Source organism: Coptis chinensis, chromosome 7 (genome assembly GCF_015680905.1).
Source record: "Coptis chinensis isolate HL-2020 chromosome 7, ASM1568090v1, whole genome shotgun sequence".
NCBI lineage: Eukaryota > Viridiplantae > Streptophyta > Magnoliopsida > Ranunculales > Ranunculaceae > Coptis > Coptis chinensis.
The window spans coordinates 70,460,895-70,472,487 of record NC_141462.1 but is presented as its reverse complement, the minus strand read 5'-3'; the positions used below and the strand labels follow the sequence as shown (position 1 = coordinate 70,472,487).

At 33.8% G+C, this 11,593-nt stretch overlaps 1 pseudogene across 1 annotated transcript; it reads left to right on the top strand.

The window, feature by feature from the left end:
* The first annotated feature begins 950 nt into the window (after positions 1 to 950).
* LOC147488639 (small ribosomal subunit protein uS11z pseudogene) lies at positions 951 to 2,360 on the top strand (annotated as a pseudogene). Its single transcript, XR_015201291.1, has 2 exons — positions 951 to 1,130; positions 1,551 to 2,360. The product of XR_015201291.1 is annotated as a small ribosomal subunit protein uS11z pseudogene (transcript).
* Positions 2,361 to 11,593: the final 9,233 nt, after the last annotated feature.

Below are 11,593 nucleotides of genomic sequence, written 5' to 3'. Positions count from 1 at the left end.
TTATGCTTTTTGGTGTATGCTGAAATGGTAAATGACCTTAGTGGCTTAGTGCCTTGACGCAAATCACATTCTTTAGGACACACTGCACCTTCCACACATACATGGTAAGACCTTTCAGGCAATGAAAGACATCTAATGAAATACAATATCGCTTGGTTCCTATTAGTTGATAATAACCTATTTAAAGCCATTGGCTAGACTTTAAGCTGGGTTTGTGTGTGTTTAGCGTTTCTGCGAAAACATAATGTCTTGCCAGAGAAGTGCTTTTAGATTCAAATGCAAGAGATTACATATGGTTTTTCAATTGAAAGCAAGTGGGGCATGAGAGGGTGTAGACTGTGGACTAGATGTTTTTCTTATATCCTAAACCAGGTTTTTGTTCTCTTTTCATGTTTTTGTTTGTCAATATGTATATGTGTGCACAACAAGTGCACAACAATTAATGATATAACATTGTTGGTACGGTGCACCAAAATAGAGTCAATAAAGCCATGTTTGAACCAATAGATGTAAGGGTTTAGTTGTCCATCAAATGGAAGTTCTATTTTGAATAACTTACGAATTACAATTACATGTATATCAGTATATGAATGTATATGAATAGTTAAATATATTTGCCTATCCGGTATGTCGGGAAAATCTATTTAGATATTGATTATCGAATTTGATGAGCATGGAGTTGCTGTACTTATTGTTTTTTTTTTTCATGGGAAAATCAGAAGAATGTTGAGATCTTATGCCATGTGAGTTTTATTTATACCAAGCTTATAAAGTTGGATCGAGTTTGTGATCCTTTTTTGTTACTTTTGATCTTTCTTCAGATATATCAACATTACAAAGTTTGTCTGATTCATCTCTACTATGGTAACTGGTAGCAGTTGATAACTTGATATTCGGTTCATGACCGCTTTTCTCCCTGAATTGTGATAGTTTACCCAACAAAACTTATTGAACCATACTACCATAGTGGAAAAGCTTCAAATGATGTTGGCATTTTGAGTATTGATAGCATGTAGTAAGAAGTGCTTAGAAGGATTTTGCTCTTCATGGTTGCACTCCCTATAAAAGGATTCAAGCAATGTTGTTATATATATGTGCCGATATCAGTTTTCAGTTCTCAATGCGAAGAGGTACTTAGTTTTATTCACTTGAGACACTTACAATTATTTATGTTTATTATGTTTGATTGTGGTCTGAAGTATGTCTCATAACTTAATTTTTGAAATTTTGGTAATACATAATTCTCACTTTGGAAATCTGTGTATTTTCTGTTCAATTTTCCAACTTTTTATTTGACCTACTTCTACATATTAGTATAAGACATGTGATAGAGAGGGCAAAACGAACTTTTATCATTGGTTGTGTAAGAGATAAGAAGAGCGAATGTCATAAACATGTAACTCTTTATGCTTCTATCACTCTTTATGCTTCTATCACTTTTAGGAATTGCGCGCGAATTGTAATAGATTTTATGATAACATTGTGTAAACTAATAATTCCATTTTCATGGTTTTGTTTTTGTTGTTGTGTTTGGCTCTGTTCCTTTTAAGGCATGGATAGAAGAAATGAAATCAGCTCTTATGTAAATTATGATAAGGACTGCAAAACAGTGATCTAATAGTGTTGAGGGATATATCTCACACGTATCTCAATAGCGAGACGACTTTGTAACAAAAATTGTATTCCCCAAACGTCATCGTCTTTGAAACCATGTCGAGGAGGAAGACCAGAGAGCCCAAGGAGGAGAACGTACGTGATAAGTCTTGGACCTGTTGTACGAGATGGGGAGTATGTTTTTGGTGTGGCCCATATTTTTGCATCGTTAAAAGACACCTTCATTTATGTCACTGATTTGTCTGGAATGGGTTCATGGTTCGGATTGCTGGTGGAATTAATGTTAAAGCTGATGGAGACAAATCTTTGCCATATGTTGTTGTGCTTGCTGCACAGTTTGTTGCAGCACGATGCAAGGAACTCGGTATTACAGCTTTGCATATCAAGCTTCGTGCCACTAGAGGGAACAATACAAAGACCTTTGGTCCAGGCGTTCAGTCTGCACTGCGTGCCCTTTCTAGGTTTGGGATGAAAATTGGTCGCATTAAGAATGTTACTCCTATGTCTACCAACAGTATGCGTAGAAAGGGTAGGAAGTCGTTAGTCCTTACCATTGTGGTGGTGGTCATGGTGGTGAATTTTTACTTAGTTGGAGTTTTTTTTTTTTATGTTTCAATGAGTTTTTTTTTTGTTGGTCCTTGAGTTTTGACCATGGTCTGTAGATGTCAGATTATTTAAACTTCTATAAGAACAAGGGCAACAAGTTATTTTCTATCAACGGTGTGTGTATGTGTTTTGAAGTTCAATGATGTTTATTCTCATCTAGCATAATTTTGTGCAACAAGAGTTTCTAAAAAACCCATTGTTAGGGTAAACATATTCCTTTTACTAATATAACTTATTGGGACATGAATAAATTGGTTTTACAAGCATCCAATGGAATGTGAAGTTGTTAGAAAACTTCTTTGTTGGACTGCTGATAACCTTCACAAGTTTTCACGTGCATCGCACGTGCATGATGCTAGTGAAAATTTAAATATATTGAAACAGTTTGACTTCGGTCAACTCGGTCAAGTGGTATTATTTCCTTTTTTTTTTAAAATTTGGTACTATTTCCTAATATCGGTCTAAAAAGTGGTACCAAAGTCTAAAAAACCCATTAAAGTATAGTGTATTGTTATGATCAGTAGCTATGGATAATTGTTTATTTTAATTGGATTTTCCTTTAGCAATCTAAAATTTTATAGATTACACTATTGATCAGGTAGTGTACCATGAATACCTACATAGCAACTAGAATTTGAATTTAAGCAAGAAGCAGTGAGTAACTTAGGGGGTAAAGTTATGAGAAATAAATTCTAATTTTAGGGACAAGCATTAGATCGAAGAACAAGTGCAGCCAATCTATGTTCTTGGATACCACCTGAACTTAGCTACTCCAAAATCAACTTGATTAGATGGTAGTATGGTTACGTATCAATGAATGTTAAAATGTTATTGAACAGTTTGATTTTAGTGTTCTTTTTTTACAACAAAATACTCCATATTACTAATCTGGAAAAAAGTTTGAAGACCTTAAACAATGGGAACCGAAAGAGACATTGGCCGTCAACAATGTTGAATTTCAGTGAGTGCAAGACCATATCAAATGTCCATCAATTTTTTTCCAATGTACCATGGCTAAAAACTTTTATTAGAGTATGAGCACGCATAGGGATAATTCACCCTTTTTATTTTAGGTAGATAGCTTGCATGCTTAGAAAGATAGTTGTATGCTTAGATGGATCCTCTATATAAAAACAATAATCTCCATAAAAATGGAGATAATGCCCTACATTTTTCTTTCTTTTTGGATGGTATTACACTGAATAAACATTTATGTAAACAAAAGTTAAATTTCTTAACAGTACTTCAGTTTTTTACACTTTCTCTTAGTCAATTGGTGAGTAACAATGTCTAATAAAGGAAACACACAATGTGAAGTATAAATATCATCTTCACTATTTAGGCAGATGGTATTATTTGTTTTCAATATTTCTTGATGGATATCTATGAGCCAAAGCTAGAATTTTCGGTGTGAGTGTTTTAAAACCTATTGTATCCATCTTCCTTTGATTTTTTGTTTTTGATGAGTGCCTCATGCCCATACGTATGATTTTATCTGATTCAAGAAATATGATTATTAGGAGAAACATGTGAAGTAAACACCACTTTAATCTATGAAAGAGCATGTCCTTCAGAGTAATAGATTTAAGAGACAATGAGTTATATCTTCCTTTACGTGTTTATTTTGTCGTCCCTATTATTCTAATGACAATGCTTCGTCTACTATGAAGGCTTTTGTAATTTACTGATTGGTTTAGTATTGTTTCATCGTTGTTAGTCCCCATTTTCTATTAGACTGACATAATTCCTAAATTTTATTACCATAGTAATTCTAAGTAGATGAGAGGACTAATCTCTATTAAACAGTCGTAGTAAGAGGTTGAATAGAGAGACCACCACATTTGGTCTATCATTACCATTTTTTTTTTTATGGTTAATTATGGGACATCTCACATTTTCACTCTATATGAAGTCCGCAAGTGGAGTTAGTTTGAATATGTATGAAGTTTAACCCTTTTTTTTAAATGTAATTTATAATTCATTTGTTTCTTTGAACATTTAGATCTATAAAAAAAAATTAACTTTTAGATTCCGATGATGAGCCTGTGATGAGTTTCTGGAGACATTTACTTTGCTTTGCTTAGTTCAGATGACTTCGGTGTATATGAATATGGTGTGGATAGAATTTAGGTGTTTGCCTTTTCACCATGGCTTGGAACTGATGAATCTAATGACATACACTTTGATACTTAGGATTGATAATTTAATAATCCAATTACAGATATATCCCTTGGCCTTTTTCACCAACTTCACCTTATTGTTTCTTCTTTCAACGTTGCTTCTCAACTCTCTCTTCTCCAATGTGTGTATGTAAACGTAACTTAAAATTCAATTTAACGTAAGCTCGTATTGTCAATTTTGTTTAATTTTATTTCTAACTAGCCAAGTTTGAAACTTTATTGTTTTTGGCAAAAATGCTCTTGTTACGGAACTCAATACGATGCAGAGGTTATCAGAGATTTGTAATATTATTCAAGTTCATATGGAGATTGTTACGTGAGTTTTATTTCTTTGAAACATTTTGTTTTTGTGGTTTTTGTTGCATATTTGGGTGTTTGTTTATTTTGTGATTTGTTTTCATGTATAGTTTGATTGATGATGGGAAGAATCCAGATGAGTTTAATAGGGACGTTATCAATAGTGGCATTGCCAAAAATCATATTACTAAAGGCAAAACCGACGGGTTCAAGGTAGTTTTTGCTACATTGTATTACACTTTGTTCATTTCATTGTTCTCGTATTGATTGTCTGTAATTGCTTTGTAATGATGTTAGTGGAAAATATTACTTTGGCATATAACTGTTTGTATAGTCATTTCGTCGGTTTTGTTGATGGAATTGTTCTCGTATTGATTGTCTGTAATTGCTATGTAATGATGTTAGTGGAAAATATTACTTTGGCATATAACTGTTTGTATAGTTAATTCGTCGGTTTTGTTGATGGAGTTGAAATTTTGATGATTGGAGTTATCCATGCCAACTCCCACTTGTGATTGGCATCATGTTGTAACGATCCGCCCTAGTGCTTTCTTTGTACATACCCTATTGATTCTTTATAACTTTTTCACAGGTTAAAACCAATGTTCATGTCCTTGAAAACACATACAAGCCATTAACCATATTTGCAACTCTGCTACCCTCAAAATACCACTGCTCAGTTGATAATTGACGCCACTTGTATTTGCGATACCTGTAACCATGTTCATTTTTACTGTAATACGATGAAACCAACTTATGCTTTTCACGGAGTGCATTAGTCTTAGGAACACCACAATAAGCTTCAATCTCATTAGTTTCATTAAGGACTCTTTTCACTTCTTTCTCCTTCAAAGCAATATCTTTCGCATCTTTTCTTGCCGCGTTTCTTCCTCAACTTTCTTTTTCGGTCTCTCTTCATGTATCTTCATCAACGGTGCTATATCATCTTAATCATCATCACCTAATTTTCTAATCCATATTTTGTTCAGTTCATATACAATTTTACTATAGTACAATAAACATTGCTAGCATTGTCAAGACATAAAGAGATGTTAAAGTTTAACAATTATTTTTAAATAAGAATCAAAGAAGGTTCAAAAACTGCTAAGTGAAGGTTCAAATTCTGCTAAACAAATAAACATATATACCTGAACATTCCTAATAAAACTTGAACTCTTAAAAGAACTGATAATTCCATATAATTGTATTCTATTCATCATCGCTAATGTTGATTATGTCAGAATCTTCAGTAGTTGTCACGTCCATTCGATTCTCTTCGTCATCACTTGTGCTATGTTGATTGTTTCAACATTAGAAATGTTGTTAGCAATTCTCTATTTTTTGTTACAACATTAGCAAGCTAAGTGTTGTTCGCAATTCTCTATTTTCTTGTCCAATGTGCATCATAATCAGCTTTAAATTACTTTCAAGGGCTAACTCTGGTATTCTAATCTTTTGGAACCTGATTATTTTATTCGACCTAAGCTAGCTCTAGGTAAAGGTGAGGGCTACTTTGCTGACAATCAAATCTTCAGTGTAATTTAAGTGTACTTCATATACCAACATGCTTGAGTATTTTCTTTGATCCAAGTTAGTTCTTGAAAGTATAGGTGGGACTTTTAAGGCCTACTTGGTTTAGTATGTTGATTCCAACACCAACTGCATAGTGTAAGTCACCTACTACATACGTACCACTAAGACTTGTTGATACATGATTATAATTAATTTCTTCAAGGATTGAGTTTCTAACAATATGCTAACTTGTTAACTATTGGAAGCTGATTATTTTCTTTGACCTAAGCTAGCTTTACAAAGTAAAGGTGACTATTTTAGGGGTGGAGCTTTTAAGGGCTACTTTGCTGACAATGACAATGTTGATTCTAACCAAAAAAGCTTTTAAGAGTTTTTTTTTTTTCATATTGATCATAATTAGTTTTTTCACATTGATTGGTTGAAAGTTGGTTGATGATCTATCATAAACTGAAGGAAGTTGTTAAATAAAAACTTACAAGAATATGGGATGTACTTGTATGGTTGCTGATAGACTGGCTCTTTGAACGAGTAATTGAAGTTGTCAAAAGAAAAAAAACTTAGAGGAAGTTCTTGAAGTTTGATGATAGGTTTGAGGAGATCGAAGCTCTTACAAGGATTTCTTAAACTTTTATGTTAAAATTCATAAGTTTGATTGTTAGGTTTATGGTAGTTTGACATAAGAAGTCGAAGTTTTTTTTATTGTAATTGGAAGATTTTTTTTGTTTTATTAGGAGTTGTAGTTGCAAGTCGAAGTCGAAGGTTTTTTTTTTTTTTTTTAGATTCAAGTTTTGTGTTTGTATGATTCGTAGTTATTGTGAATTGGTTAAAAGATTGGGTGTGTAATTGATATTTTATTGATTATTTGTATCTCGATTAGATCTTGAGAATCTGGAGATGATCCTGTCTAATATAATTCACCTTAGGGACCAATTTGTAATAAATGAAGAACATGTCCTTGATTGTAATTAAGAATGCGTCGGTACTTAAAAATGTTGCTGATGTGGCACTCTGAAATTGGTTATGAGCATTTTCGCCCACTGTGCAATAATAGATTTAGAAAGGGTGTACTGCAGAACTATTGGCTAATGGAAGGGTGCCATTACCGGGGAATATTTAAAAGGGATGTCAAATTGTCAATCCTATTAAGTGGGTATATTTTTGAAATGGAACATTTAAATATATGTAAATATATGCCAGGACCTTCAGATAACGCATCTTCAGCCAAAATATTTGGGTTCAAAATCTTAAAAACTCTAATGTGGATAAGAACAAGTTTGGGCAAAGTGGTACATATTGTATTGAAAATAGAACTAACGTGATACAATTTCTTCAATATTTTTTCAATGTGATGGAGAACAAAATTCTTCCATTTAAGGCTCAGCTCGGGTTGGTTCATATAATATTATATATGAGCCAAGTTTGAGCTTATTTAAAAACTCGTTTAATCAACGAGCCAAGCTTGAGCATAGTAAAACTCGGCTTGATTAGCTCGGATTACACCATTAAATACGGAGGAGTAAGGAATTAGTTTAAATAATAGCCTTGGTGATATTTAAATTTTTGTCTTTTGCTTTGTTAGAGATTTGAATCTCTTCTTTGGCGAAAGTGCGTATTCAAAGATTTTTCTTACTCACGATCTTCGTGTTCATATAGTTTGGAGTAAGGATTCGAACCAACCTAAATTCTAGGACCACTTACAACTTGGTTTTTACTCTTTTAGGGAACTAGTGAGTAAGTTTAAATATGATTATATTAATACTAAATATTTGGTTTCTTTACTACACAAAAATTAAAAACATTAAGCTACGAAATCATGCAACTAAGACACAATAAAATTTTACTAAAACAAAAGCGGAGAGTTAATTCTCCTCATGTGAAGATTACTTTTGTTATTTGATTTTTATAAGTGCATTAAAATCTTCCTATAACTCATAGACAAGTTCTACTAAAAGAAAACTTGATCCCTAACAAATATGACTCATCTCTAAGCTCATACATGCTAGCATGTGGAACCAAACAATGACTTATCTCTAAGCTCATCACTTGATCCCTAACTAGACTCTACACCAACTATCATTTTGGGATATGATGTAGGCCTAGTTGTTCTTCCTAAACACCTACTAAACCAAATAATAAGACTTTTCCCTCACATGAGTGTTATTAACTCCCTACAAAGGGAAGGTTTAGCTCATGATCCTTGAGCTAAAACTAAAACAAGTGTGGAATGTAAAAAGAGAGAGAGATAACAAAAAGAAGAAACTATCTATTTATAAACTCATTTGCATGAAGAAGTGAGAATTTTTCAAGAGGAACACAAGGTTTCCTCCATTAAAACTATTACAAGTTTTTTTTTTCCAAAACCAAAAACTAAAAAAATACTAAAGCTAAGGAACTAAAATAATACATGGTAAAGGAAAAAAAAGTCAAGGGAGTAAATGGATTGTCCCCTTTGTTTTGTTTTCTTCTCCATTTGAGAGAAATCTCATTTCCTCCCACGTGAAACACCAAATCATATTTACTTTATTTTTATCCACCACATTAAAACAAAGTGACACCTTGCCTATTTTTTTCACTATTAACACCTAATCTAATTAATTACATGTAAGGTGTCAACTTTGCACCAATAATTTGGCATTTTTGTCTTGACATGCTCCATGATTGATGACTCATCAAATCTTGCGGGCCCGTATAGTGGGTCCACGTCACAGATCCAAATGGCGCTCGGGTCTTTTGGCAATTTTACAACTTCCCGCCTATGCGTAGAGTTCATCGCTCTGATTATCTGAGCAGCTCACTTATCGCATTCGGAGTCCTGGTTCAAGAGGTAGGAGCTTCGGAAGTTTGATGCTTCTGTGCAGATTTGTTGGGCTTTACATGGCTGATTTGAAAGAATTCATATATACGTCGTTCCCCGTGCTTTAATGGAGGTTTAACCAATATTTTCATGTTTACTGTGAATACCTGCAAAAGTACGAAAATATATTTATTTCATTATTATTAAACACATAATTAACCAAATTTATATGTCTCAATGGGGTTTCATATTACAGTTTTGGGTGCTTATCACACTACCCCCAAACAGCACTTTGCTTGTCCTCAAGCAAAGAAGAGACATTAAAACAGATAAAATGTGTAGTCCTAACTAATTCTCGTTTCGCAGAGTGCGGTTGCATTGACCATATGCAACAAGGCCTCAAACCACTAGGAATTCCCTAGTGGACGAGTTATAGCCTCGTGAGAGTTTTCCAGAGAAGATACTCACAAACTTCATTTATACTACAACGACTCAGTGACAAAAACTCGTTTCCTAAATTAATCTCAGATATCCATACATCTCCTTAGCAGGGAACGAGGATTGATTTCTTTGAAACTCAAGTTAATATGCATTCAATAATTAAAACATCTACATATGATAATGCATACAATGAACTTTGCATTGAAATGTACTAGCAGGGTCGTTTCTGAATCCTTTGGAGAGCGTACCTAAATGGGTTCTCACAGGTATGTGTCGAAACACAATTCCACTCAAAATTTTACCACTCAGGTTTTGTTAACTCTAGTGTGTAGTAGGCACACGTTTCCTCACATCTCAATGACAGTCAGAGGAGCCGATGTCGATCAATCACGTCTACTACTTATTATCACATCACCCTACTCCTAATTGAGCTAGAGGTCTTTATTAGGTATTGTGGGGTTTAGGTGATGGTGTATAAGAAAATGGAAATGGATAATCAAAATTTACGAGTATGAGAGAATAGGGTCTTTAAGATATTTATACTAGAGAATTCCTTGTTTTCTTTCCTTCTTCTAACTGAGTTTTCCAACCTTGTTCTTAAGCCTCTTGATACTGTTTTTTTTTTTATTATTTTTTTTTTATAGATTGCTTAAGAACATGATTCTATTTTTCTTTCCTGAAGCAAGTAACTGACTTTTATTTGGGACAAGTCTTTCTCTTTATTTTTCCACATTTCATCCTATTTCTCATACTCATCACTTAGGTAGGTTCTTTTATTTGGTTTAATAGATGGGTAAGGAATTTTTGGTAAAACTGAAAGGTTTGATGAAAGGTTCAGTGGAGTGACTAGCAGTAAAATTTGTAACAAGTAAGAATTTTTAGCTATGTCGATCCAAAGAAGGCCTAAATTCTCGCCTAGGGTTGGGGTGGTGATCAAGTAAGTAGACACGTGATTTTCTCTAATCGGAAAAACTACTCCTCTGTGTCATCACACACAAATCACTCATGTCAAGGCTTTTGGTTAGATTCTCACAGGATTTATAGTTTAAATAACTAACCGTTGGTTCCAGAAACTTACTGCTATGTACAATCGATGATACTCAGTGCATGAATGTTCATGAAAAGATGTATAAACTATTGCATACGTATTATCTTAAGTTTCTTAAAACAAATCCTAATTCGGATACTAATGTGAGATTTCTAGACAATTTTCATCATTGAGAAGGAAACCAGACTTTGTCACTAAGTACAATTATTAACAAGAAAATAAAAACTATATACAGTGTACAATATGCCTAATTTTTGCTACAGGTTTAAAAACAACCCCAAACTGAATGATGCTTAGTCCTCGAAGTATCAATAAATAAAGAGAGAAATTACCTGAGAACCATGAGTAAAATTAGGGCTAGATTGCTGGAACAGAAAGGTTGGATAACATAATATATTATTCAGAAAGAAACAATAAAATGTTCAATAGCACACGAAATATAGCACACTAAACATAGCACACGGAATAATAAAAGACAATAGCACACGAAACATAATTTTTAGCTAGATATATGTACAATGAAAAGCTCAAATTTACCATCCAGCGGGATGTATAGGTATGGCGTCCTCAATAAGGAAATACATTTCTTTAACATCGCGCCAAAAGATAATAGTCTGCCAAATTTTTGCCCATTCTTTGTCTCCGGATTTCCTCAAATGTTTCTTCATATTTTCATTCGTCAGGTAACAACGAACATGCCTCAGGTATCGAGCAGGACGCTTCCATTGCCTAAACCTTAATGAACGAATGATTTTGTTTGTTGGGCACATAGAATCTACCTTGACCCAGTCATGAAAAGTAGCTGCAAACTGTAGGAAATGTGTCTTCATAATTCGGCAAGCGATTACAGGTAAAAGAATATACTGAAATCCTGAAAAGTGCGAGCTCGTTTCAGGTTTGAGATAACACAACCTAAGACGTTAAATAATGTATGACATTGAGCCAGTGAACTGAATACTACGCAGGCAGCCTCATTGGCAGTAGAAAAATGTCAATCTCCCATGATGTTCAGGAGTACAAACAACATCGCAGTCCCCATGTTCATGGTCATGCTTGCTAAGGGAATGGTGATGTCGCGCC